This window comes from Nuphar pumila, chromosome 10, assembly GCF_984573655.1.
Source record: "Nuphar pumila chromosome 10, dmNupPumi1.hap1.1, whole genome shotgun sequence".
Taxonomy (NCBI): Eukaryota; Viridiplantae; Streptophyta; class Magnoliopsida; order Nymphaeales; family Nymphaeaceae; genus Nuphar; species Nuphar pumila.
The window spans coordinates 15,011,889-15,020,642 of NC_143258.1; the positions used below are offsets into that span (position 1 = coordinate 15,011,889).

General features: G+C 39.0%; 1 non-coding gene across 1 annotated transcript; it reads left to right on the forward strand.

The window, feature by feature from the left end:
* Positions 1–1,435: 1,435 nt before the first annotated feature.
* LOC149823501 (small nucleolar RNA R71) lies at positions 1,436–1,538 on the forward strand. Its single transcript, XR_016435841.1, has one exon. It is a non-coding gene; the product is annotated as a small nucleolar RNA R71 (small nucleolar RNA).
* The last annotated feature ends 7,216 nt before the right edge of the window (positions 1,539–8,754 follow it).

Sequence of the window (8,754 nt, forward strand, 5' to 3'; positions counted from 1 at the left end):
GCGTTCTATCCAAATATTCCCTATGGTACACGCAATGATAGGCGCTCCAGGGTCCTTGAGCTTTGGTGGTGTCTGATGCTGAAGTACTGAGCTTACCTGCTCAGTCAAATGCACCCTGTTAGGAACTCTCTCTCTAGATTTACGCTTCTGCGTACATAGTTCCTTCAGGAATTTGGCATATGCCGGCACCTGCTGAATCGCATCAAGCAAAGGTAGGTTGATCTGCACATGCTTGAAGATGTCAAGCATGTCCTGGATCTTCGCACCTTGCTTCCCTCTATAACTATGAGACTCTAATGCTTTGGGATAGGGTGGTGGGGGAATATACTCTGCTGGCTCCTCCTCTTTGTGAGAAAGCTCACTCCTATCCTTCTTCTTTTCTGAGGATGAAGATAAAGATGATGATGAAGATGATGATAGGGATGGGGATGATGGCTGAGCCGACGTAGGTGAAACAATGGTCTCTGGCTCCTCTATCCTCTCTCTACTCTCTCGCTCTCTGCTCTCGACGTGATACTCACGTCCACTCCTCAAGGCCATGACTGATTTAACCTGCTGCTGTGTCTCAGTATGAAAAAGGCCTCCAGTCATCTGGTCCTTACCCTTCGGGTTCATGACAGCCTGACTCGGCAATGTACCCTCGGGTCTCCTACTAATAGCCTCAGCTAACTATCCCATTTGCGACTCTAACTTCGCAATGGACTGCGTATGCGAGCTCAAAATCTGGCTACACTTCTCGAAGGCATTCTGATTAGAGGTTTTCACCTCTTGGAATGCCTGGAGAAGTCTCTCCTCAAAAGATGTCTGCGGGGCAGACTCCTGCTGAATCGGGAGAGTGACAGAAGAAGAAGAAGACTGAGAATAGTTCGGTCTTTGAAATGACTGAGTAAAAGATGGCTGCCGAACTGGCTGAGAGGAAGTAGGCATCTGCATGGAAGACTGTGGATTCTTCCATGAAAAATTGGGATGGTTACGCCAACCCGGATTGTATGTCAATGAAAATGGGTTATTCGGCGGTCTGACGTAACCCTGAGCTGCCTGAACTTGTTCTTGAACAAATTCAGGGTACTGAGCTGCCGAAGGGCACTCAGTGATCTCGTGTGCCGGACTGGCACAAAGAGTACACATCTGCTGTGTAGTGGATGGTCCTGCGAGAAGCTGGTCCAGCTTCTGAGCAATCATGTCTACCTTGCACTGTAGTGCAGTAGATGGACCAACTTCAAGAACACCAGCTTTCTTCTGAATGCTGGGTGTGGCTCTATCAGAATGAGAGCTCGAAGCATGGTGGAGAGAATTCTCGGCCAATGTATCAAATAACCTCCATGCTTCATCCTCGCTCTTCAGCATGAATGTCCCTCCACATGAAGAGTCGATCATCTGACGATTCTTGTCAGACAATCCATCATAGAAGCTCTGCACCAGTTGCCATTTCGGCACCTGATGATGGGGACATTTCCTGAGGAGATCCTTCATTCTCTCCCAGGTCTCATGAAAGCGCTCACCATCTAGCTCTGAAAAGCTAGTGATGGCTCTACGATATTGGTTCGTACGACCAATGGGAAAATATTTCCGAAGAAACTCCTGTTGCAATTGATCCCATGACTCTATTTCTACAGAATCTAAGGACTTTAGCCAATACTTGGCTTTGTCCTTCAATGAAAAGGGGAATAGAGTCAGCCTTAAAGCATCATCATCGAAATTCTGTATCTTAACAGTAGAACAGATTTCGAGGAATTCATCTAAATGTCGGTAGGGATCCTCATGACTAAGGCCATAAAAGGATGGAAGCATCTGAATAATGCTGGCCTTAATCTCATAATGTGGCGCTCCTACATCGGGTCTCCGAATGCAGGATGCCTGAACATAGTCTGTGGGAATGAAGTATTCCCGCAGAGGGCGTGAAAGAACTGGGGGTGGAGGTGGAGGATCCATGTCAGCCATTGTTGCCGAACTTCGATGAGAATGTAAAATTCTCTCTGGGTTGTCAACAAATGGGTGTAATGGGGTTCCTAGACCTCGTCGACCCTGCATACACTGGTACTAAGACCAGATGTAAGCAAACGACCTAACTCTAAATCTAAACTACACAGGTACTAAAATGTAAATAACACAAAATAAACAACTACTAAACAAATATGCTAAACTAATTATGTCAGAATGATCTAACTAAGTAAATGAAATAACAAATTAAACTACTCTAAAGTACTGAAAAGATAAATACAGGAAATCACAAACTAAGTTTTTCTAAAACCCACCTGTCTAATCGCTCCTTGCAGAATGAATTTCAAGTGAATCCTAGAAAGACAGAACATGAATCCTATATTTACTAACTATGTTAATCCTATATTCACTTACTAATCCTACTAACTAAAAATAAAACAACTAATTAACTAAAACCAATTAATAAATCAAACTCTAAGAAATAAAGTAATTAATTCGCCGTTCCCCGGCAACGGCGCCAAAATTTTGGTTGATCTTTTAGAATGATCTTTTTAAAACACTTATTTTCAACAAAGCTTTGGAAAATCGTCAACCAAAAATATAAAAACTGACTTTCCACAAAGTGGTAAGTACGGGTCGAATCCACAGGGAACGGGAATTAATCACTAATATTCTAGAAAATTCAATTTATTAATGTCAAATGTCAATCTACAATTATAAAATTAATACAACTACAATTAATCAATGAAATGAAAATAAACAAGCACTCAGTCTTCTGCTCCACACCAGGGGTATTTCCGTCTTTTCGCCAATTATTCGCTCCTCACACTTGGAAAATAACCCTGGAAACTAAATATTTTTTATAACCTAAAAATACAAAAAAAAATACAAAGTTAGTATTCTATTCTAATAAGGCAAACAATAACTAAAACTAATTCTACTTTTACGAAAATAATAAAACAAATGCTATTTATCAAACAAAAATTAAATAAAATACTAAATTAATTCTAAAATTAACCAAATTAATTCTACTAATTCTGTATGATGATTATGCAACTCCTAAAATGCAGAAACTACTGAAAACAAGTCTAAATTGCCGAAAATAAGAAAATTACGAAACTGCCCCTAACTAGTGTAAAATAGCATTCTGACAGGTTATCGGAAAACCGCTGTTTGACAGAGCAAATGAAGTACAATTTTCCCAAAATTTGTTCTGTTCTGCAACTGACAGATTAAACAATCTGACAGTTTTTACAGAATTGAAAAAAAGTATCTGTAACTCCAGATATAAGCGTTTCAAATCTGGGAAAAATCAGGATATCGAAGGTCCTGTAATTTAAAAACCAGAAAAAACGGTTTTCACAAAACGCTTAAAAATCAGACCAAACCAACTCTGAATGAGCTGAAATTTGGTCTGCAGTTAAATAACACGTCAATAAAGTGAATAGAAGAAAAAAATTTGGAAAACACAGAGTTTTTACACAGAAAATAATGCTAATGCGACAGGGTAAAAATCTGGTTTTTATTTGAATGCACTATTCACTATTTGAACTATTTTACTCTCTAAGAATGTAATCTACATGCAATGCAAACTTAATTAATCCTATATAACTGATTATATGCAGATGCTAACTATAATGAAGCTACATGAACTCTACACGAAGTATGACATGCATGTTATGACTATGCACTAAAGGAAATACTAATGCAATTACAATCAATACACTAAATAATGTAGTTAAATATAGGACTAAATGATATATTCTCTATAAACTAACTACACTATACTAACTAACTAATCAACAAACGGTAAACTAACAAACACCAATCAAATCAACAATTAGAAATTTTGGCTAAACAATTAAAGAGATAACTACATTAGCTAATCTAAAATCATTATAAGTAAATCAAAAATTAGGGGACTAAAATGGAACAATAGGACACGGGTTCGACTAGGACTAGGGTCGGTTGACTCCAATGGACTCGGTTTAGGCTTAGCTAAGGGGGGTTAACTTGGGTAGGCTCAAGTTAGGTTTGACTCGACTCGGACTAGTATGGGCTCGGCTAGGTTGGGTTTTGGGTTTGACTTAGTAAACTAGGATCGAATGGGGTAAGGTAAGCTCGGTTGACTCAAACTAAGGTTGACTTGACTAGGCTCAGGTGGGTTGAACTAGGTTTGACTCGATCTAGGGTTTGGTTGACTCCACTAAGCTTGACTAAAGTTGGGCTTTGGTCTTAGACTCGACCTAGGTGTGGTTTAGGCTTTGACTTAGGCTAGGCTAGGTTTTGACTAGATTCAAAAGGGTTGTAGACTAGGGGTTGACTCGACCTACCTCGGTTTGACTAGGTTAGGTCTAGACTAAAGTAGTAACCTCCTAATTAAGCTACAATTAATCCAAAGTTCACGATTTTAATGGAGAAGGTTGGAAAAGGAATGTAATAATTACCAAATTCCAAATTTTGAAATGCTTTGGATTCTAAAAAATCGCCCCATTTAAAGAGGGAGTTACACTCCTTAATTGCCTTTAAAGCTCCTTTTGGAAAAATGGAAAGACCAATCTAAAAATACACGATTTTTGCTTTTCAAGATGGAATTAAAATACTTTCAATACTCTATGGAAATCGTGTAGCCTAGATTGGAATTTTTGTTTAATGCCAAAAACACTTTCCAAAGTTAAGGAATAACTCCTTCTTTAATACCCATTCAAAATTCAAAATTTCCTTAAATGCCTCACTTCTCAAAAATCGCCAACCTCTAAAAGGGCTACTTTCTAAACTAATATAATTAATTCTACCTAGGGAATAAAAGGAATTAAATAAAAAAATGATTTCCTAGGAGTTAATGCTAACCTAATTCCCAAAACCTACTTAATTAACCCCTAAAAACGGCTAGGAAAGAAAACCCTAATACATTGAACCTAGACACCTTCCTAACTCAATTAATGACAATTAATAATTTCTAAAAATTCAACCAAGAGCTCAAGGGGAGCTCTAATGGCTGCCGCCCCTCCTTGGGGAAGAAGAAGACTAAAAAAAAAATAAAAAGAATAAAAACTTAAACAACAACAACAACTACGCCTTCATCCCAAAACAATTGGGGTCAGCGATATGAACCAAAAAAGAAATTCATTTTGGGTCTTCCACATGAATCCTTTTCCTCCAATAAAAACTTAAACTAAAAGAAAAAAAAAATGACTTACTAAGGAACCACTATTTTGCTAAAACTAATTTAAAATATAATGAAAAGAACTCCTAACTCCACAAATGCAATCATGAACAGCACTATGCTGGAATTTAGTAAGAACATCAAGAAATGAAAAATCGACTTTTGTAATTTTTGTTTTTCAATAGATCCCAAAACACCAAAAACACAAAATGCTCAAAACGATTATTTAGAAATATCCTAAACGAATGGAATGAACTAACACAACTATAGACTGCTGTTAACACCTAAAACACACAGCAACTACACCGTTTTACCCACATCAACACATATATTTAACAAAAACACAAAGATCGGCTAGAATAACTCTAGCCGATTTTTGTTTTCTTTTCCAAAAATAAAATCAACACAAGACACGAGCATAACCCACGAATAAAATAAACTAAAATGAAATTTTCTAATGAGATTTTCAGCAAAACAACATAGTACACATGCTGGACAAAACACAAATATCAAAACAAAGAAAAATATTTTTGTAAAAATCAAGAATCGGCTAGAATAAGTCTAGCCGATTTTTGGATTTTTTTTTTAATTAAAACCAAATGCAACCCACACAAAAACCGAATAATGTAAATCAAAATGAACACCTTTTTTATTGGATTTTCAGTAGAACAGACCCACGAATCCCTATGAGAAATTTGAAAGATCGGCTAGATGAAGATCTAGCCGATTTTAATGAAATAAATGAAAAATCTAAAAAAAAATCGATTTCAATGAATCAAACAAACAAACAAACCTAAGCTAACGTGCTGGCCTATGCACGAACTCTATTCTAAGGTTGAAAACAAGAAGAAAACAAGAAACACTCAGAAAATAAAGAAGGGAAAACCAACACCCAATTCGGTTTTATCTAGAAGAGAAGGAAGAAGAAGACCTACCTTTTGGAAGATCCGACGACCGGGGGGGATGAAGAAGAGCGGACCGTGGCTGGAGGTGGACGTCCTATACAGTTCGAGAATGCTGTATTTCACCACAAATGGCACCTTTTTGCAGCTGCTACACGTTGGAGATCCACCGACGATGGAGTGTGAGCCGATTCTCGATCGGAGGATGTAGAAAGCCGGATGGAGGTAGGGCCGGCTCACCTTGGTGGTGTGTTGCGCACTCCCGCCCAAGGTTAATGGTCTCCACCTCTGCTACACCTGCAAAAATACAGAAAAATGGTGAATACTACAGCAAGGAACAAGCAAGAAATGAACAGAACACAAAGGGAATCGAGATATGCTTGGAAACCAAGCATAGGCCGATCTTCAATGGCCAAAACGTTGGGGAAGATGGAGAGGAAGGAGCTGCTGCTGTAGAGTCACTGTAGGGGGCGTCCAAACACAGCCAAAGACGCCTAGGGCTTCTCTAAAAAGTATATTTATACTTTTTGGAATTCGCAAAAACAATGTTATAAAAAATATATTTTCTAGGTGCCTCTTTCTGGGGGGTTTCAGAAAAACTTTTTGAAATGGATCTGGATAGGCGTGTGGGTTGGGTTTTGGGCTTTCTAAGAGTTGATCCAAGGTCCAATTGACCTAATTGGGTCGGATATGGATCCAATCCACCTCGAAATCCATGCCCAACCACTGAAATAGCCATAACTCTCTCATTTTAACTTCGATTTTTCTGAAATTCGAACCATAGCCCCTTACTATCAAAACACATCTAAACATGGGTTTAAAACCTTAAACTTGATACAAAATGCATGAAAAACTTGTTTACATGATATGCATTTCATGCATCATCACTTACGCTAAGTCATGAAGACTTGAGTGAGAGATTCAAATCACAGCCCTGAAGAGGCTTGTGCTAAGTAATGAAGACTTGAGCGAATGTTCAACTCATAGCCTTGAGGAGGCTCTTGCGATATACGCTAAGTCGTGGAGACTTGAGCGTCGTTATTGCGAATTGCAACCCTGATTGGTCAACGCATTTACTTGAGTTAAATAGATGCAGGATTGCTTGCTTACCAGACCATCAGTGGTTCTCACCCCATTTTATGGGGATTTCAGGTGTTGGACCTGCGTTGCGATATGCAGAACAAGGCGGCATCGAGTTCCAGGGTTTCTCTAGACAGAGTTGTATTGCTTCCTTTTTATTGAACCTATACTGCTTTTTCAAGCAGTGATGTTGTAATAAACATGTGGTTTTCAATAAAATGGAACACTTTGATGGTGAATGAGTTTCTTGGCCACATACCTGTAATATGCCTAGAGTTTTCTAAAACTGACGACTTATTATTGTCTGATTTCGCTGAACCCAGTTGACTTGGACCGAACCCAGTTTGGTTCAAACCACTTAAGTTGAGTAGCTTGATCTGCTCTTCCTCTTTCTCAACTAGGTCGGCCTCATCTGACCTAGTCTGACCTCTCGGAGGGAGGTTCGAGCTCAGTTTGAAGCAGTCAGAGCACCTCAGAGCCGTTTCTTCCGCGATTTGAAGTAAGTTCACTTCGTTGATCCATCTCTCTTAAGTATTTGCTTGTTTGTATATAGCATATACTTTTTGAAATAGTATCTGATCTTAGTTCTTGGTTGAGCCCTCTAGGACACTTCAATGTTCACGCGCTTGCCTTGTAACTATCGTTAAATATATATGTTTGAATGTGCATTATATGTGTTCTTAAAAATGGTATCTCACCCTAGTTCTTGGTTGAGCTCTCTACGACACTTTGGTGTTCACTCGCTCACCTTATAATTATCGTTGGATACCGATCTTGGTGTATATCATTTAGAAATGGCCGTCGTGTCTTATATCGCCAAGGCTCGTGTAATTTGCCTTTGTTGTCGCATCATATGATGCCAAGGCTCCTTGCTTTCTGTAATTTCTGATTATGTACTTCCAATTATGCACTTGCATTACGTCGTCGCGTTGAATGACGCCAAGGCTCCTACTTCCTGCAAATATATATATGTAGAATATTTTGTTTGGTTACACACTCCGAACAATAAGTATATGCATTTCTTTTATGCCGCCGTAATATAAAGCACAGACTTCTGCTTATATTACATGTATGGCGCATAAATGTGCGTTCAAATAGAGATCAACTTTAAATCGTCGATGTGATTCTCTTACCACTCCTCGGTAAAGATTTTGCTTGACGAATGAAGCCCCTATTGAAAAGGCTTCGCTTTTGCGCAAAACCGCTTTTTCATAAAGACTAAATCAATTGTGTACGACCTGACTATGGACAAGGGTTCCAATCAACCTTGATGGATGCATGGTAAGCACAACGATGTGCATCCATCCCCGAGTTAAGCGTAGCGATTTCCTCGCCAAAAAGAGAAGATGTCACTGAAATGGTTAAAAGAAATGCACGCTCTCTCCATCAAAGAGAGAAAGTGCTGCTAGAATTTTTGAAGAAGCTAGAAATAGCCCAGAAAGAATGTAGCAGGTTACTTCGTCATACAGAAGAGTTGCTACCCAGTTCATTGAATACTTTCTACAACGTAGAAAGGATCGTCGCACTCCTACCATTGGAGCAAGGGAGGTGCTGGCGAAATGGTTGGCAGAAGAGCTGCCAAAACCGGTTAAACGGCACAATGATGCCCGTTGTTGGAACGATGTCAGAATGACTCATCTCCCTGATACCTATAAGGGCACCTTA